At 40.3% G+C, this 21,448-nt stretch overlaps 1 protein-coding gene and 1 long non-coding RNA gene across 8 annotated transcripts in view; one reads left to right on the forward strand and one right to left on the reverse strand.

The window, feature by feature from the left end:
* Positions 1-12,965, reverse strand: part of rhobtb4 (Rho related BTB domain containing 4) — a 45,118-nt gene extending 32,153 nt beyond the window's left edge. Inside the window, exons 1-3 of one of the 7 annotated variants that reach the window (XM_035994188.1) lie at positions 12,740-12,882; positions 12,060-12,372; positions 11,875-11,985 (exon numbers count right to left, since the gene is read on the reverse strand). The gene's annotated coding sequence lies outside the window, so the exon portion shown is untranslated. Of the gene's footprint in view, positions 1-11,857; positions 12,014-12,059; positions 12,373-12,739 lie in introns of all 7 variants that reach the window. The other 6 variants (XM_031309071.2, XM_035994195.1, XM_031309075.2 and 3 more) reach the window with 6 other exon arrangements.
* Positions 12,966-15,929: 2,964 nt separating this feature from the next.
* Positions 15,930-19,237, forward strand: LOC118494647. Its single transcript, XR_004896775.1, has 2 exons — positions 15,930-16,308; positions 18,830-19,237. It is a non-coding gene; the product is annotated as an uncharacterized LOC118494647 (long non-coding RNA).
* Positions 19,238-21,448: the final 2,211 nt, after the last annotated feature.

The raw sequence follows: 21,448 nt of genomic DNA on the forward strand, positions 1-21,448 counted from the left end.
GCATTCTGCCTTTTCTGCCTTGAGGGGATTGATGTTGCAAAGGCATATCTTGCTTGTCTTGCTATGCCCAAGTTCATGTACAGACGCAAACACACACAAAAATAGTCATGACTTGATTGACTCTTGATTTTTGCATCAAATGAAACAGACAGGCATATATGCAGACACAAATGAACCGGCTAACATCAATGAACAAACATCATTTTATAATACATACACGCACAAACAAATACACAGTCTCTGCTGGATAGAGGCACACAGGTCAGCAGAGGTGCCTCTTAAGCTGTGGCTGTGAAGTGGCAGGGCTAATCTTATTAAGGCTCTCTTCAGCTGCTGGTCCAAACTCTTAAAGTGATAGTTCACTGTGCTGGAAAACTGGCACATTTGAATCTTTAAAACCTTAAGTGTTGCCCTTTTGTTGGGGAAAGTTGTGTCCTGTTAAAGCACAATTAATACTACGTGATATATATACTATATGTATGGGTTTCACACTAGAATAGGTTCTCCAAAATTGCAACCCATTGGAGAGTGAAGATACAAATATCTGTATAGTGATGTACATAAATTCTGTATAGATCACAGTGGCTGGTTGACTCATAACAGGGCACATACATGTATACTAGGTTGTGTGTCTAATGCTCCAGCAAAGTGAAAGATCACTTTAATTGCATTGGGAAGTGAGTGCTAAGACAGTCAGGGGCCTTGGTGGATTTATTGGCTGTGCAGGTTAGGGCATTATAGGGGATGAGGATCAGCTAGGTGCTTAGGTCAAAGGTCTGGCGGGAAATGACGTCAAGGTGAGGTGTAAGAATCAGGTTGAGGAATGAGACAGAGATAGATGTGGAAATAAGGTCAAGAAGGAAGTGGATATAGGACCAGGGATGGAGTAAACCTAGGAAGCTGAGGACAGAAGTTAGGTTAGCAAGGGAACCACCACATAGCCTATAAGGACATGGACTGCAGAAGCAGCTAAAGACTATAGGAAGAAAATTGAGAGAGACTGGAAGTCTGATGTCTGATGCTAAAATCAGCATTTGGTGGTCCAATGTTACCCATGGGGAGTGTTTAAATACCAAAGTTTATCATTTAAATACCATAGCCCCAATGCACCTGTATACAGATGTAGAATATCCCGTAGTTATCAATTCAGTGTACATTTCCCATATAGATGTTGGACTACACACCAAATGGCAGAAATACAAAGCACAGCACTGAACACTGAAGATCAGAGAGTAGACCTAGGACTGGTACTTGATGGTGGAATTCTGATTCTGTCAAATTCATAACAATGTCAAACATCTCTGCTACATCATGCCTTTAACAAGTTTAACAAGCGTAATCCACTGAACATGTTCTCTATGCCACATCCGATTAGATTTATAACACTTACTCCCCAGATACAACGTGGGTTCAATGTCAGTTTGAAATTGATTTAATCCACCAGATATATTCCCCAGTTATGTCTTAATATGCCCTTTAGTAAATCAGCCAGGATAATAGGGAAGTTTATCATGGACTACCTGCAAAGTGTTTTAGATGGGATATTTTGTTACTGGAGCTTGTTACAGTAATAGTATGGTGATAGCCAGGAAAATGTAAATGGGTGGGATATTAGAAAGACATTTCTTAGCTTTTTAATGTAAAAGAGAACACCTCACATGTTAAACTAAAACAAAATTGTGTAGGTGTCACACCTTTTTGCATCCTACCTCTTCTAGTTTTGACGTTGGTATGGCCTATTGTGGCATTTGCCTAAAAAGGTTATTTCTATTCGATGATGATATATATGTTTATCTGAATAACAGTTGTTTGCGAGTATAAAATGTCCAGAATAAAAGCTCATCTCTTTTATTTAAAAGCCTGGTGTTTACTGATCATCTGTCAAGCAGCTGAAGAACAATTTGCTATTAAACTTCATTGTAGATGCCCTGTTAATAGTCATTGTATGACAACTTTGGCCATGTATTTGCAGGAATAAGAGAATATGCCACGAAACAACAACAATACAAGATACATTGCAAACTGCTGTTTGTTGTGATAATATTTAATAGTGTTAATGGGGAATGTTTGTACGCCTCTACTGACCCAGCAGAGAGCAGATAATGGTTCTGTTCAGTGCAGATAGGTTACCATTATGGCTAACATCATGCTCTAGAGCACTTTATACTATAAGCTACATTTAAGAGCATTATTGCACAGCCCATTAATGGCAGATCAATGGGTAGCCAACAACAAAGTACTGTAATTTGTCATCTGCTAGGAGGTTTTTCCAAATAAACATTCAATCCATTCCTGGGCATTGACACCTCACTACTACCTGTGGTGATGTTGGGAATGTAGGTAACCTCTATGAACCTTAGACAGGTCCGCAAACACTCTCACACTCAGGTGAGGATGTAACAGAGTAAACTTTGGACTGGGGTTGACATCAGACAACAAACAGGAAAAGGTGAGAGAGGGCAAATGGAGCTCTCTGAAGCATAGGACATACAATTTTGTTTGCTTGTTTAAGGTAAGATAAGACGTTACTGTCCATACACTGTAAGAAATGATTCTGTGGTCATGTAGATTTTAATTAATGTATTAGGTAAAATATATTCAATATGATTGTGTTTTTGATTTTGAGGCAAATATTTAATAAAATTTCAAATAAAAATGTTTGGAATAAAATCCACCCATTATAGTTAAATAAAACATAAGCATTATATTTATGTAATCACAAATATAGAGAATATTGAGTTAATTCAAATCAATGTAATCAGGCTAATTTTAATTGAAAAGCACTTTCTGTCAACCTAGCTAGCTAGCAGCTATAATGTTACCCAGCATGCAGTTCGGCTGTGTAAATTTGTAGGCTAAATGTAAAATTATCAGTGTTAGAAATTGTTAAAGTCACAAATAGTTGTGTGCTATGGTGTTTTATCCTATTAAAGAGAGTTAGTTGTGGGTTAATTGTCGTTGTAAATTTACAACCATGAGTGAGAAGGGTACGAAGTTAACACGGCTCCCGTTCTGAAATCACTTGCAGATCAATTCGGCCGTAGCGTTCTCTGTGGCATTGCGGTATATGAAAAATTCATATTATATGGGAAATTAATACCCGTATACTGGTATACTGCCCAGCACTACTACAATGAGTCGAAAGCACAAAAGTGAATTGCTAATAAAATTCTTATTTGAGTATTTGTTAAGTTCTGTACTTTCTGGGCCATAGACTAGTTATTCCTAAGAAAGAATATTTAGATTTAATTCATTGCATCGATTAAATTCAAATCGATGTGCAGATTAATGTAGATGATTATTACTCAATTATATATCATTGATATGTAGAATTAAATTAATTTTTATTAGTACTATTTACACATTAGGGAGTTTATCTTTTTCAAATTAACTCAATATTTTTGTTTAGGTTATAATTAATTCTGTACTGTTTTCTATTCGAATATACTCATATTAAATGGATAACTATTAAGGGTCTCATTTAATTCATATTTACTCAATACCAAACCATGTGAAATGTAATTAATAATATTTCTTGTAATCTGTTGCCTCATTTTTATTGAGTAGATATGGTGTATCTTTTCTTACAGTGTAGGCACGGAAATTTGTCTTGCAATACCAGCTCCAAAACTTAAAAAGACAACACAACAACAACATGAAGACAAACGTTAAAAACACATCAGGCACCATTAAAAAAATAAGTAATTAATATAATGGGGGGCCTCCACCAAGTTGCAATCATCTGGTAATGCATTATCATACAGGCCCAGTCATATTGCTAGATTTATAATTATTTACAAATGATTTAAATGGAGTGAAATTGTGCAAAGTTCTGGCCAATGTAACAGTTACCAGGAGAAGGGACAGGAGTAAGGGTAAAATGCTGACGTTGTGAGCAGAGAGATGCATTTGGCCTCGGCACAGGTCAGTCAGTATTCCAGGAACAGCCTGATCAAACAGAGAGTGAAGCCAAGACAAACACCTCCGGACATCAGTCTGGCACAGAGAAGCAAAAATCACACAGTTGGTACATCAACCCAGCAAACTCTGCAAAGTACCGTATAGCAGAGATTCCCAGCCTTTTTGGCTTGTGACCTACCTGGCTGGTTTACCTCGGACCCCTCATCACAGGTTGCATATGTCCACAAGTGGTGACCAGTTAAACTTAAGAGTGAGTTACAGTTTTATTTGAATAACTTGTATACGTTTAGAGAGACACTTATCCAGTAAGTCATAAGAAATAAAGCAGAAATGACCTACAGGTTAAGAAGAACTGATCTTTAGGCCATGAACCTGAATACAACCTGAATGCTACATTTGTGTGCTGCTTTAATCAGCTGCTACTGGCGTATTAAAGATACAGTATATTGGTATTGCTGTATATGCTGCAAGATATGGAAATGTAATAACTTGTGGTATTTAACTGTAATAAGTTAAGTTAAATGTATCAACTCTAAAATAACTAACTCAGTACATTTGTATCTTGTCATAACCACAATAACCAAATTTCAGGGATTTGGGGTAATGTCAATTGTTAATATACCAATATGTTGTCCTTTTTCAACATGACTAATCATACATATCTAAGCTAAAAAAAAATCCTGTATCAGCCTGCCTCTATTTCAAAACACTGTTGCTCACAAATAGAGAGAAAAAGAGAAATAGAGGAGGAGGAAATGGAGGGGAGGAGAAGAACAGGAGTCTAAAAAGCAAACAAATTACAGACAGGCATATAAACCACATTACAGAGAGCTGAGGCATAACAGGAAGGTCCTTTGTTGTGTTTACTTCAAATAGCCTGCATGTTGTTTATCCATTCTGCTAGAGTTCCTCATATTGTATTGCACTTGCACAAACAAAAACAAACCTGTTGTGAGGTGAAAACCTTGCATCTCACAGACAAAACAGCAAAACAGCAACGCATTTATCTCAATGGCAAAGCAGTTTGGATTTTATTCAACAGGGCTTTGAGTGGGTTTTATAACCCCAAAAGGTCAAAGCATTTTCTCAGGCGGTAGAGGAGCCATGTAATCCTTCAGCTGGCCACAAAAATCCTCAGATACAAAGATATGATTTTCACCTGACAGCAGTGGAATGCAATACCACAAATATAATGCAAAAATGGAGGTCAACATGCATCTCCAATTGCGGGAATATATTATGAAACAAGACGACACATGCATGCAAACACATGCTCACACACAACGGATACACTATGCACAGCAGGCATCCTAAAATAGTGTGATGGAAAAATCTATACTGGTGTCCAGTTATTTCTGCACTGCTGCGCCATGGCCTGGTGATACAACTGGCATACAATAGTCACCTCACACTGTGACCACATGTCATACATTTGCCAAGCTGCAGCGCCGCCACACAGGCTTTAATCATTGGAATAAGGGCAAGGGGCAACAGAGTGGAAGCTCTTTTGGATGGTGCACTACTGTTGATCCCAGCTAATCCAAACCACTTGTGAACAGAGGTCAGTGAGACCAGAGAACTGTTCAGATGAAACACACTGAGATACTCTGGGAATTTGTACACAAAATGTAACATTTACGTATCTACAATTCTTTATGGGTTTTAACCACTTAGTTTAAATAAACAGTATGCCTCTACTGTGTTATTGATCATCGCGGCGAGGGGGAAGTATAAAGCAATTAAACAGAAAACTATAACAGCCATAATGGAGCATAGGAACACTCAGGAAGACAATATGTCTGCATAACATGACCTCTGTTGAGAAATGCATCGGTATTAAGTAGCGCATGATATTAAATAGGAATGATTTTGATTAAATATTTATGTTGAAATGTGATGTATTATATATAATGAGAGAGAGAGAGAGAGAGAGAAACAAAGAGGGAGATATTGTATTGCCTGTATGACAATTTGAAAATGGTCTGTCCTTAGATGACTATGACTGATTTACAAAGTGATATATAGATTGATCTATACACGAGCTATAACTCACACAATATAACCAGGTTTCAGTGTGTTGCCATTGAATTGTATTGATTTACAGTTACAAATAGTTGATTGACATATAATCAGTTTACTCTAATTTCCATTGTAGTCTCATTTATTGAAAAACAAAAACCAAACATGACTTTTACGTTTTATGAACGTTTTCCTTAAATTTGTTTTGATTACTGTAAGGGAATGGCTCCTGGAGTATGCAATGACTGAAACAAGATCTGAGCTGAAACTGGCTAACCAAACCACATATATACAGTGTAGTCAATTTCAGATTTCCATGAGGTGCAAACCACAGAGACTGCTGAAGAAACACTGACTGGGATGACGACAGAGCTCTCATGTGCAACTTCAAATCCAGCAAATCTAGCAAATCTGGTGTGTGTGTGTGTGTGTGTGTGTGTGTGACAGAGACAGAGAGTGTCAGTCAGGTTGCATCAGCCTCCTGAAACTGCAAAAATCGGGCATTGCTCAATCAAATGCATGTGGGTGTTATGAGCGCAAAGACAACAATGCAAATGTATAAAAATAGACAGAGAAACACCTTAACCTTAACACAACTATGGATTACAATCCTGTGGTTTCATGAGTCCCCTTGCCAACACTGAAACTGGCCTGACCCTGATTAGCAGGCACCCTTGGGTTTCTCACACTACAGATTAGTTTAAAGCCTCCAGCGAGAAGACACAGAGGCAGTAGACAGGCAGAGAGCATACGCGTGTGTCAATGTGTTTATGTCTATATGAAGGTGTTTACAAATGTGGGTTCAGGCGTTCATGTTCTTCTCTGAGTCATCGTGTCTGTATATGTATGTCTGTGTGTATAAGTTTGGGTGTGTTGGAAGATTTTTGAATGCATTCCTGTGATGCTGTTAGGTTAGGGTGTGAGGAAGGCAGAGTGGGGAGTGGTGCAAGAGTAAAATGTATTATGAGAGCACCCAGAGAAATGAGATGCTTTCTGGGTACAATCAAAGCAACTAACTGCCAAAACACAGCAACACCCAATGTCATGGAAAACCTAAAGAAACCACCTAACCACTGTTCTCCATCACATCCATAAGTGTCCCAACACCAACAAGCAGTGCTAAACTGACAAGAGGGCAAATGTCTATGTGACTTTAAGCATGCTGTGGCATCTCCCAGAACTGTCTCTCATGGACAAACAAGAAAATGGAACTGTGAACAAACTCCTGCTCCCTCACCCAAACACAGCCAATCACTGATTTTGCTAAGGGTGCTAACTTGGGTTTGTTAATTATCAATTAATGAAAGCCACAGCCACTGAATAGTGTGTGTGATTGGATTCTGAGCTATGACAGGAAGGTAGGTGGATAGACAGGCAGACAAGATGTGAAAACAAACAGGAAGATAGAGAGACGGACAGCCGAGGCTTGCAGGCTAGCGATTACCACTGTGTGTGAACGACACAGAAGCCAGACATATGGGGCTGTTTGTCCCAAACAGACATGGGAAGTGGTTAGTGTGTGGGTCAGCCTCCTGTAGGGGATGAAAGGACAACATTTCAGCACACACACACACACACACACACACACACACACACACACCTAAATACCTAGTTGGCATATCCTCAGTCATATGACTTTGGAGCCAATTCACCCAAGTGGATCGGCTTTCCGCCACAAATGAGAGGAGCAGATGCTAAATAAAGAGACACCCAGGGATCAAATTGCATACAGAGTTGCACACATACAAAGATATTCATGCATAATGACGCAGGTGCACAGGAAGATATATATGTTGCAGTGATCCACACCATTATGATACATGGAAGTACACGCACACAAACATGAACACAAATAGAAAGGAGCTACAGCCAAGCAACCAATCTGTGCCTCTTGGTGTCTGTGGCATAACATGCTGTCTCTTTCTGAACACACGTGCAAGTACTCACAAACATGTATTCAGGAGGGTGCATAGATTTGGTAAAGGAAGGAAATGCCCAGTCAATCCACCAACCATTTTAAAGCAGCCTCAAAATTTTAAAGGTCCCATGGCATGAAAATTTCACTTTTTTAACATGAATATGCATTCCCCCAGCCTGCCTATGGTCCCCCATTGGATAGAAATGGTAATAGGTGTAAACCAAGCCCTGGGTATCCTGCTCTGCCTTTGAGAAAATGAAAGCTCAGATGGGCTGATCTGGAATCTGCTCCTTATGACCTCAAAAGGAGCAAGGTTACCTCCCCTTTCTCTGCTTTGCCCACCCAGAGAATTTGGCCCACCCATGAGAGAGAGGCATCATGGCTTGCAAACGAGCAAAGTGGCAGTTGGTCAAGGCCACACCCCCACTCTCCACCTTGCCCCCCCCCCTCTCTCCTCCTCAATAGCTACAGACACAGAAGTGGCACATCCTAAGGAAAGCTCATTGTGGGACTGGCTCTAGTGGCTGTAATTCTGCACCAAGGCTGAATTTCGGGAAAGAGACTTCATATACAGTATTAGGGGACCACTAAGGCCTATATAAAAGCATCCAAAGAGCACCATGTCATGGGACCTTTAAAGCAGCTGGAATGCTAGCTGACCTTGATCCTGACCCTGTCTTATCTCAGGCCTGTGGTAATCTGTCATTTTGAAGCCACACAACGTCGAACATGTGAGCAGGCAAAGTTTCCTACAGGTGACGGTGGACAGAAAAAGACACAGAACCTGAAGGACAGAAAGTGACACTAAGAAATAACCAGTAAAGTTGACTTTTTGGGGTTGATTTAAGGAACTATTATGACATACAAAAATGAAATTGTGTGATTCTGTTCATTAATTACATTCTGAAAGCATTGACTAAAAATGAAGCTTTGTAAAAACCTTCGGCCCAGAACTCTTTCCCCATTTTCTGTTAACAGTGAGAGTGTGGGTAATACACCCACCTATCAGTGCAGCCATTCTAGATCTCTAGCCACAACGCCCTGTCAGACCCTGGCCTCAGCCCAGCCCGGAGCTATCTGAGCGGCCACGAATGGTCGAAGACTCCCTCCCTGAAATGAACTGGCTCTCTTTTCTCCACTTGCCCTCTTGGTCCGACCCTGCCCTGTCCTGTCCTCGCTGACAACACGACACCTTCTTATCCAAGTCTCTCACCACACACAAAACAGCTCATTCCCTCACACATGAGCTGTCTGGACTTTTAAAGGTGTGTTTTATATGCATGTTATTTGAATTCATATTACTGTAATATTGCTGTGATTGTTAAATGGACCAAAGTAATGATGACATTTGTTTGTTCACTGTAATTCAAACCAGCTGCAGAGGACTATAAAACTAATCACACTCACTCTTGCAACCATACAGTAAAAGTAGATAGTGTTAGTGAAACAGGGCAGCGGATGATCACATAAGAGGAAGTTAAGACAGATGTTCAAAAGAGTGTGGAATTGGTTGTGAAAGAGTTGAGGTTTTTTTTTGCTCTGAGAAGCTAACAAAGCGCTTTCTTTAAGAAGGAGGAAGGGTAACTGTTTCTATTTAATTTATTTTTTCTATTTAAATCCTTTCTTCACAATTTGCTTTTCTATTTAAACATGCGGGTGGGAAGATGTGAGGTTTTAGCATGTTTACAGTCAGTCTAGCGCCTGACATACTCTCTCTCTCACTTGCTCTCTTTCTCACTCCCTCAGCCTGCTCTGCTCTAGTTTCCCCTCAGCCAAAACCCCTTCGTGTCCCTCTTCCTCAGGATCTGCACTCCTTTTTCCTCCATTCTACTCTCCACAGCTCATTTTCTCTCTTATTCATTTTCAAACAATCTACTTCTCTTCTTCTCTCTTCTCTTGAGCTTCTCTTCTCCCAGCACACAAGGCCTATGTTCCTTAACTTTTTCATTGCTATCTTGCTCTGCTTTCTGCTCTTGCATACACATTCTTTGCTCACTGACACCCTGTTTAAAAAAAAAACCAAAGAGGCAGCCAACAAGAGAGAAACAAACTGCACAGTTGCCATCACCAACACAATCACTTGCTTCTCTCTCTCTCTCTCTCTCTCTCTCCCTCTCTCTCTCTCTCTCTCCCCCCACCATGATTTTTCTCTCTCTCCAAAACGTACTTAAGAGGACAAACATCATGTGGTGCTGGTAAGAGAAGAAGACACTGTTGTACAGTGACTGTGAGTCTCTGTTAGTTTAGTTTTTTTTTCCTTTTATAAGTGTGAATGCCTGTGTTGGCATCCAAAAATGTGCATTTGAGAAATCTAATAAGGATCGCTGGAGCATTTTAATAATCACAACTCCACATCCTTGCGTACATTTACAGTATGCAGCCATACATGCATGCACATACAAACAATACAAACCTTCCCGAGCACACATCTCACAGCCTCCAGTCATTCCAGATCCAGTTGAGGGTAGGTGTGGGCTCGAAGCAGACTCTGAATGTGTATGTTTCTGTGTGTCAGCAGGTGTGTGCATGTGACCGAATGTGTGTGAGCGATATTGCTAAACTCACACAAAGACACAGCTTCTTCTATGACTCCCAGCTGTGTGGACTTGGCCTGCTGGATGGCCATCCAGCAGCCAGGAATGTTTGGTGTGCAACTCTCCTGGAAAGCCCCAGTTACACACACACACACACACACACACACACACACACACACACACACACACACACTCGCTCACAGCCCCCTCTGGAGACAACCCTATTCTTTTGAGTAGGGGCAGACAGAGGAACAGGCCTCACCCCAAAGGAAGAATGGTTCAAATTCCACAGTTGATAGAAAAACACAGAAGAGTGGGACAGAGCGGAGGAACTGATGTCAACTCTATCAGACCATCCCCTCACACCCACCATCTGTTCTGTGCTTACAGTGTCAGAAAAATGAAGAGGAAGGAAGGAACAAAAAAAATTCTTGTGGGCATTGCTGGTGGAGCTGATAATGGATGCTGTTTGAGCCATAGTCAGAGATACCAAGTGTCCTCCCATGCTTTGGCCTTTGTGTTCTTTGGCTTACAGTAGCCACTGTTTGGCTCTGTGGACCCTGAGTGACTCCACGCCTCAGCTATGCCTTCAATCTGGACTCACTCATCCAGGCTGCAGGTGGTGGAGATATCTGATTCTGGAACCAAGCCAAGCAAACTAAACTTTTGCGAAGCACAGACTAACTCACTGATTGTTTACTGTATCGCAAAAGAGAACCTGATTATAGTAGTATAAAGCTGACCTGGGCTTAGCCAACCTTTTATTAAATATCCCCACAGGGAAATACGCGGAGTGTGAGGTACTTACAGTGAGATGGTATTAAGATTGTGGCAATTTAAGTATTTTGGTATCATTGTTCTAAAAGAACCCTTATAATATTGACTGCATACTGTATAGTATCACATCCTCATTGATTTTTATAAAAAGTCATGTGTATTGGCTTTTTCTAAAACATATTTATCCCCAGGCCACTATCTTTCCTCACTGTAACATTGTATGATATCTTTGGAATATCATTTTGTGAGTAGTCATTTTTAACTCAATATCTCTATACTTTAAAAAGAATTAAGAACAAAAGCATATAAGGCAATTAAGATTGACTTGCCATAAAATAAAACTGCCCCTTTAGGTCAGAAGTCACATGTGCAGATTTTTGCCTTGGGTTGACTTAAAGTGACACACCCTAATTGAGTTCATACACTTTAGTTTGTATCATGGTCTAAGCATGCGTTTTTTTAGGGTCTTAGCTCCCAAACATGTTAACAAATTCTGTCCGAAGTTACAAAAAATCAGGCAAGTTCAACCTATGGTTGGTCCATAAGTGCTAAAACTGTGAACAACCCAAACTATCTGTACCGTTATGCAATCCTTAGCTTATCTCTCCACATGTGGTCTGCGCTGTAGACCATTTTGTTGCAAGCATTACAAGTTAAAACACAGGGCAATGATTCCCGTGCCTCCTACCTTCAAAAGACATTCACCTCTGGAATCAGTTCAGGTGTCTTTCCCCTCGACGTCCACTTTCAGTTCACACCTCTCCGCTGCTCTTTTCCTTTCAGTTTATTCAGGGAAGCGCTCGTCTCTTGCTTCTCCTGCAAGGCACAAACACACTAGGCATCACTTCAGAGCATTCATCTCTGTATGATAACATCTAATCATAACTCACATGTTTTAACACTTGCTCCGTCCCAGCCTGGACTTGAACGTCGTCAAATTATCGGCTTCGCTTCTAAATGCGTTTGTTTGTTGAAGATCTGACAGGACTGACAGAAGAAAAAGACTCCCGACTGTTGCAGCCGAGAGACGCCAGGAGGAATGTAATTAGGCTACATGAAGACTGCTGCATATTGCAAAAAAAGCAGCAGACATGCTCTTGTTTGCGGGCCCCCGCAATTGTGCTCTGTGATCTGTCTGGGCTGTTGTCCGCCTGTGGTCCTGATGCGAGCTTTTTCCACGTCCCTTTGTTGTTTCTGTCACACCTACAAGGAGGGAGCACATGGAGGAGGGAGCCCTTACCACGACTTTCTTTTGTCTGTCTGTTTGTTTTTACACAGCAGAGCTTGCTCGGTATGACTGGATGAGTCTGTTTTTCTTAAATAATGATTCGACTCTGACCTTACATCACAGATGCACGAGGGATTTCCCCACGATTTTCTATCAGCTCGCATGCATTGCATCCTTATCGCATCTGTCTGATCTCACCTCATCTCTAATTATTTATATTTATTAGGCTAATATTATTATTACTTCTAATGTTAAAAAAAAAATAACACATCCTAAAATAAAAGTCAGTTTGCCGTTTATTCTACCGCACCCATGTTTTTATGCTATAGTCCCCTGTCTCACCAAATTTCTCGCCAGAAGTTTAGTCCTCGCTGGGGAGTGGGCTGACGCTGCTGTCTCTCTCTCTCTCTCTCTCTCTCTCTCTCTCTCTCTCTCTCTCTCTCTCTCTCTCTCTCTCTTTCCTCTCCTCCCCTTTCCTTCTCTCGTTGTCTCTCCCATGCCGTGGCAGAGCCCAGTTATGTCTCACTTTAGACCAGCCTTCAGCCGCTGCACGCCAGCGCCAATCAACGAGCGCAGTGACGACAGCCTCATTGCTAGTCACCAGTGTCACACCCATCCATTCATAAAGTAGACAGAGTGCCAGCCTCCAGGCCAGGCAGTGCGCACAGCAAGGAGTTAGTAGAAGATCCATCATATTCCTATAGGGACATATAAAATGGTTATGATATCATTTTGGGACTCATGTGCCACATATGCCTCATACTATGTGTGCGTCTCATATTCTAATTAGGAATTGTATAGTATATTTGTAGCACTTTATGACTCATATCATCTTAAGAAATTGAAAAGTCATTTTTCAGAAGAATGAAAACCTTGATTTTTCAGATACTACAAGCATGTGTTTTTGATCAGAAATGTGGCAGCTGCCTGCTACAGTATCGGCTATCTACATGTAGACCTACATTATGGCTTAGGCTTTATGCAATAATGTAACGTAATTAGTAGGCTAAATTTCATTATATTAGTCGACCTGTGTATGTTTTAAACTTTTTAATTAAAGCTTGAAAACAATTCATTGATTAGTGATGGAACATTTTGATAATCAATCAATCAAAAATGCCAAATATTTATTGTTTCCACTATCTTAAATGTGAATATTCACTTGTTTTCTTAGTCTACTATGATGGTAAACAAAATATCTTTAAGTTTTGGTTGGACAAAACAAGACATTTGAAGACATCCCCTTAGGCTCTAGGCTTTGGGAAACTGTGATAGCTGTCTGACATTTTATTGACCAAATAATGAATCGATTAATCAAGAAAATATTCGTAGGCTTACTCAACAATAATTGTTACTAGCTGCCTTATCCACAATATAATGTAACACTTAATATACTGTAATATCATTACACATGTGTACATAATATAGTGTGAAAATTTACAGGAAGATGTTGTGATGTTGCTCAAGAGCACTTCAGATGGGCTGGTGCTCAGCGCCTCTATAGCTTGAAAGCAGGTCCTACTTGCTCGGTCAGCCACACTGCTGACTTCACCATGTCCACTTGCCGAACCTGCCTGTTTGTGCAAGGTTGCGTAACAGCATTTCCATACCTTTTTTTTATTCTTAAAACTACCCACTCATTTCATTTTTAATCTATTTGGGCGGATGTTCAAGTCTAGAAAAATGCTATTGTATAGTACAGTAGGTCACCACCCTTCTCAGGGAGGATGCTGCCCACAGCCATTGTTCAGTTCAGATACTGTGGTGTACCAGTATAACTAGAAATGATGTGTGTTCTGACTGTTATTCAGACAGTTTAGTTTCCCACAGGGGCGATTCTAGGATCAGACCTTTAGGGGGGCTCAGCCCCTAATGAGAATGTGACACGTCCCCCCTCCCTGCTAAATCAGTAATTTCACTGGATAGCAACAAATGTATTTATTTTTTATAACAGAGGATAAATGTAAAATATTGAACATGTGAAAAAACTACGGAAGTCCCTTTATGGACTACCAGAATCAAATTAATTGATAATGAGATGTAAACAATAACTAAATAAAAAATAAAACTTTCCTTGACTGGGTTACAGGTGCATAGCATTAGTGACAGCGACACAGGATATTAAGCCCTTTGAACCTGTAATTGTTTGTCCTCTGTCACTAACAGACAACTTTGAGAACTCTAACTTGAAGCACTAAAATTGATTTAAAAAAAAAAAATTAGAATAGAATTTGTTTTTATTATAATTTTTAGGGGAGCTAAGATGAAATTTAGGGGGTCTTGAGCCCCCCTAAAAAGGGTCTAAAATCACCACTGGTTTCCCAGCTTGTGCTTAGTCTAATCAAGATATAGACATTTTAGAAATTCAAGAAGATTAATTGTTTTGAACACATTCCTAATTGGCTCTTCTGACACTGATACCCAGGAGATGCCCAGTAAAACCCCAGCATCTCCTCTGGAACAGTGTCAGCCTCATGACAGCAGTACACAACATCCTTCTGTATGGGTTCCTTTGGGTCCCTTTGAATGGAGCGACTTCTGCAGTCATCACGTTCTAACAACAGCCAGACAGCTTGTGTGAAGCTTATAGACTCTTTTGGTGTTTTCAAGGTTTTGCTGAACTCAGTTATGGAGATCTAATCAAATTACAAAGTATTCATTTTCCACTTAGAAACAGGCAGGAACAGGACGTAATGTACAAAATGACACAAGAAAAAATCAGCACTCTAATTCAGGCCTCAGTGTCAACCTTTTTATTTGAGCTGTCAGAAAAGCATTTTAGCATTAGCCTCCATTAGCCTTTCTAAAAAAAAAAAAAAAGAATGCTGTTCTCTGTGTATGCATGTACTCTGTCTTGAACTTGGCAAAAACATAAATGTCAGGCTGGGGCTGTGAGAGGCCTCCTGTGTCTCAAAGATTCTCTAAGACTCCTGCTCAGCCAAGCGTCTGAAATAGCCATTGTCCTGTGAAGGGAATGAAGCGACCTGCCCAGGCTTGCTCTGATCTCACTTGCGTGCATGCAAGTCCTAGGCAACCATCCTCAGGCTGTAGCCAGCAGGCACGGAGGATTCATCACACGTACACGCAGATGCACACACACTAGTATAGACGGGTGGTGGGACATCCTGCTGTAACCATCAAATGGATACCGTTGAGATGAACTACTACTGTGAATGCTAAAAAAAAAAATATGCCTAATTTCAATTCTACAAACTTTGTTTACTGCGTTCTGCTGACATTCAGTATGACACACTGACGGTCATGTGACTGGGTGTATTCAGTCTGTCCACTTCTCTGCTCTCATTAGGCCCTTTGTCCCCTCTCTTCTTCATGCAGCACACAGGTGTAATGGACCTTTATCTCAAAGTGTCTTGTACAGCACTTTTCCACTGCCAGTGGCCTCTGCTATAGCACTATTGATGCAGCCACATGGGCACAATAGGGGCATAATGGGGGCGTCCACATGGTTCACCCCTCTCTCTGTCAGTCTCTCTCCTGAGAGGGCAAACTGCTGATCCCAGGGGAGTGAAAGGCCTGCGTCGGCTGAATTTCGACAAACAAACACAGCACACAGCACAGACTCACACATACAAATACACATACAAGCGCATGCACACAAAACAGCGATCTTTGTCCCCGCTCAGATCGATTTCACTCAGCAACTCTGTACCTCCACTGTGGCATGTTAGGAGTCACAATGGCCTTCGACACCAGCCATCGAACTTTGGACACTGACTGACCACAATGGGCCTTTCTTCGCCTCAGAGCCTCTGCTATTCTTCTGCCTGATCTCTCAGACAAAGCAGTGTCACAGAAGTATCAATTGAGCTTGAACAATCGCTCACAAAGGAGGCACTGACTTGGTGTTTCCAGCCCTCTTGCCAACTGTACCACATTTGTGTGGTGTGAAGGTAAATTGGCATCATATTCAGCCGTGCTCAGAAAGATGATTACGACTTCACTTTGTGGCATGGTTATTGATTTGTAAACAATTATTTCATGAGATTTTCCAGTTGATTTGAGCCACAGTCTCAAGAGAAAATGGATATGTTTTAAATCAAATTTCTTTTAAATACAAAATTATTTAAATACTTTGTGTGCATGTCAGAAAAAATAATGTACTTACTGTTACATTTTGAGTGAGTGTAGCATTATTTTTGGCATCTTGTCAGAAGAACAGTTCTTTCTACTTTTATTCGTACATTGAGTCTCTGCTTTGAAGGGAGGAGGGGCATTAAAATGTAAGTTGCTCTCCATATTTTTGATGTTTATATTTACACACAATTAAATGTAAGCTGATTTAATTTGATTCAAAACATGATTCTGAAGACAAAAGACAAGAACACGTAGAAGAAAAATACTTTGTATGTTAATCTTTTTCAATTACACATCCCAGAACAAAACAGGAAATATGACTAAAATGAAGTAATGACTTTGAGTCATACACAGAGAAAGCACAACCATCTCTTACCCCAGTGTTCTGCCGAGTTAGGAAGTGGTGGGTCATTAGAGTCCTAAATAATAATCAACTACAGGTCACTAAACTGTTATTCCAGGAACTGGCAGTTTGGAAAAACCCTCCCCTTAAACTCTACAACACCCTCCTTATCTGCTTTAATACTTCCTAGATTGGTGCTATGTATTTTTATTTTTTCTGCGATACCATCATATATAAACTTAGCACAAAAAGTAAGGAAATTTGTGTTTGGTAGATTATTTCTCTGTGGTAACAATGCTTTTTGGCAATAAATCTTATACCGTTGGAAAGCCTGTTTAGTTCCCTTTCAAATGGTACCCATGGTAATTTGTAAGGAACATGGGATGAGCAGCAGCGTTGAGTATGTGGGTTGCGCACATTCTGGAGGTAGTCTCTGATAAACCCCGCCCTGTGGGGGCGAGCGTTGTCATCTTGGAGGATAGAGTTCAATCCCAGACTGTGGAGATATGGGATTGCCACTGGTTGTAGAATCTCATCTCTATATCTCTCTGCATTGAGATTGCCTCCAATGATGGCAAGCCTCAAAACAAGTGTCAGTAGCAACACCAAAATAACCTGTTTGACAATGGCAGAGAAGATTTGGCAAATTCTTCATGGGCACAACCCAAATGCATGTTCCTTACAAATGGGGCACTATTTGAAAGGGAACTAAACAGGCTTTCCAACGGTTTAAGATTTATTTTTTATTACCAAAAAGCATTATTACCAAAGAGAAATAATCTACCAAACACAAATTTCCTTACTTTTTGTGCTAAGTTTAGTATGTTTTCTGCACCATGTTCTTATGTTGTCTATATTTCAGTATGTTGTGCATTTTCATATGCTACTTTTTTGCATCTGACTTGGACCTTGCCCCAAATAAAGCTGAACTTAAACCCTGAACCATTGGGCCTTAAACAAATGTTGTTTGACCCCTCATGACAAATTTCTGCATGTGCGTATATGTTTAGAGACCTCCAAAAAGCAGGGATTTGTGCAATTATTTGTGATGACTGAGGGGCCAGATATCACTTTGTCAGTGTGGACAGAGATCAGAGAAAGGATGACATAACCCCTACTATGAGTTCATCCCTCAACCTCTCCATGCATCCATCCACCTCCATAAAGGGGTGCTGTCCAATCCTGGGCCGGCACCCTCTCAGTTTTGGGCACCTGGCCTCCTTGGGCCACACTCTGGGCTGTTTGTGTCCATCCCGAGTGTCACTTATAGGTGCTATGAATAGACACGGGCGTATGCTCAGTGCTGTCAGCTGGACATTGGCACGTGTGGCTCATATCAGCACGGCCGCAACGCAATGCTCCCAACTGGCGTCACTGCAACGACAGCACATTTGGGTTGCCATGGAAACAGGGACGAGCACAGCTCCCTCTGCCCTGACATCCATTGGTTGTGTTTTTCAGACAAACTCTGATCTCTTTCTCTCTCTCTCTATTTGCTCCTGTCTTTCTTTTCCCATCTTTCTCCCTTTTCTTCTTTCTGTCGTTCTTTCTTTCCTTCCTTCTTTCTTTTTGTTTCTCTGTCTCTTGTTTATGCGACTATGACGCTCAGCAGGGAACAGGAGGTTTGAGATTCTATCCAGAGGGATTTATATTTATGAGCTGTTAAAGTCTTTGTTGTTCTCATTCTTCTAATGAAAAATACAGGGGCACACCCATGAAGTGGAGATGTGTATATTTATGCACGGTCTGGTCCTTCAAGTCTCCTTTGGATTAAGTGTTTGTGTGTGTGTGTGTGTGTGTGTGTGTGTGTGTGTGTGTGTGTGTGTGTGTGTGTGTGTGTGTGTGTGTGTGTGTGTGTGTGTGTGTGTGTGTGTGTGTCATGATATTCTCACCGGTGAGTCGAGCAAGAGGTCTGTCACATCTCTATTCTCCTCTGACTTTCTCTCATAGCCAAACTTCTCTCTCTCTTCCTCTCCCTCCCTCCATCCAAGCAGTCATGTGGTGTGAGAGTGACTGGCCATAATGGAAGGGTGGAACAGTGGATCACTGCGTTTTTCACAGAGGTCGGACAGCTTTCTCAGGACAAATGAGCAGATTGCAGTGTTTGTACTTCTGCTCCATTTACCACATATCATTGACTGTGTCCTGGCTGGCAGGCAGGAGGCCAAATGGGTGGAGGGGACAGGTACTAAGTTAATAAAAATAAACTAAAAGACAGGATTTACTCAAAAGCTGCATCCTTTACCCAGTATTGTGGTTTTGAAGTTTTTAATCTCCTGCAGAGTGTGTGTTTGACACAGATCCCTGCTTTTAGAGTTTCATGATAATCATCCTTCTCTTCCTCCAGCCTTTCTTGCCCATCTTAAGCATTGTCATTGTGATTAAATATGTTATAATTTCAGCAGGAATATTAAAACACCTCCTTCATACAGTAACCTCTCTGAATGTTTTGGCATTATTGGCATTATCAGAGGAGTTTAAATCCTCTATTAAAACGATTTACCCTATGCAGATGAAGCACAAAGAGTACAAAAGTTCCAATATAACAGTCAGAGCCAGAGGCAAGACTCTTTCCCAGCCTCGCTCTCTTATACACCATGTGAGAGTACTGATACATGATACTATGACGCACACTTTTCAAAGGTGTCATTTATAGTTCATGTCCAGGGAGTTTAGCAAAAAAAAACAATTAACTGACAATAATTAATTCAGAGCCAGTCAATTAAAGTTTAAAATAGTGTGTGTGGGTGTGTATATATGGGCACATATTTATAGTAATGTGTGTGTTTTGGTGGTACATGTGAATTAATGGTGAGTGACAGAACAGCTGTGGAATGTTTTTGGGTAAGGGGGGTCAGTAGGGCACCCCTCCATCTTTTCTGATATGAAAATGTGTGTTTGAAACTTTAAGAACTAAATGTATTCGTAATATCTTACCCAACGCATGTTATCCTTATGCTTTCATTCGTTAGAAAAAATAGAATTCTAATAAAAAGTAATAGCTGAATAAATACTTTGAAACCAAAATGTTTTTCTTTATGTTTACATTGCTAAATATGAGAAGTTTACAGTTCCAAATGCTTAATATTAAAACAGTATTATTGTCTAAGTGGAGACTTATGGGAGAAGAAAGTGTGGCAAGCCAGGGAAGTTATTGAATTGTTAATAATTATAGACACAGTGTTCAACAGTGTCCAGCAGTTAAAGACCACATCGTGCTCATACTGGGATGCAGCCAGGTGTGAATGTAGAGCATCGCTAGAAATGAGCTGTTGAGTTACCATACCCCTGGACAAGGTTACTCAAACAACGACGAATGAAAAGCATGCACTTGAATTAGAGCTTTCCTGACCATGATGACAAAAGTTACACCATCTCTGAAGAATGAATCCAACAGTTAAAGTAAATACATGTTGTTTAACTAAAATGCTTTGTTCTTGTACTGTACTTTCATAATGAACTCCTATTTAACCACTGACACACACATGAGCAAGAATGTGACATACACACACACACACACACACACACACACACGTACACACACCAGTGCTGAACTGAAGACCCCCCTTTCCTTTTTGTTTTACCTACATTAAAAATAACCATAGAAAAAGAAATATTATAAAGTCACCATGCACATTTGTCCCCTTACCATAGATTTTCTTTAAATGCTAAATGCACTCTTTTGTTTTTTGACTGTTGAACATGATACATGTTGACACTGAGATGATTAAAATTAATGTTCTGTATACATTTTCCATTGGTTCACCAGATAACCTCTGTATAATATTTCACTGTTGCCAATTAGGATTGGTGTGTGCGCACTGAGGTGAATGCCAAGTTGGTCCACTCCTAAAGCTTGCATTTCTCTCTCTTTTCTTTCTCTGTCTGACACACACTGTCTCACACACACACACACACACACACACACACACACCTATGTGCCAATGCAGAGAAACAGAGAACACATATGACCCAATATTTGATGGAAATGTTTATGTATTTCAAATTCTGTTTGTTCCCTGAAGACACCCATTCATCTCTTTCATATTAACCCTATTAGCAGTGTCACTGACGGCGCACAATATATGGGTTGCCGGATATTGTTGTTATCATTGCTGTGACTCTATTTTGAGACTCAATAACTCTCTCATCCACTCGCTCAAGGTGATGAGAGAGGTGTTTATGTGTGAGAAAAAGAGTGGTTGGGAATTAAAAGCAACCACATTTTGAGATTTTGAAGCAAATGTCTAAAAATTGACCATGAGAGTGATCTATAATATTATATGTTCCTGAGTAGAATAAACAACACAAACATGCCAGGCTAGTTTTGTTTATTGTTCCAATAATGGAACTATATTAATGTAATGATAAAATCTTCTTTACTGAAAGAAGGGTGTGAGGGTGTGGAAACAAGTTATCCAGGCTCATTTCACAGTAATTATCACTGATCATATTAGTATTATAATAAATATCTGCCAAAACTAAACCTAGACTAAACACACACACACACACACACACACACACACACACACACAATTGTACACAGAACACTGCTTTAAATCTGACAAGACTGACTTTGTTTTGGAAGACTGTAGAAAATGAATCCATCATCA

Source organism: Sander lucioperca, chromosome 2 (genome assembly GCF_008315115.2).
Source record: "Sander lucioperca isolate FBNREF2018 chromosome 2, SLUC_FBN_1.2, whole genome shotgun sequence".
Taxonomy (NCBI): Eukaryota; Metazoa; Chordata; class Actinopteri; order Perciformes; family Percidae; genus Sander; species Sander lucioperca.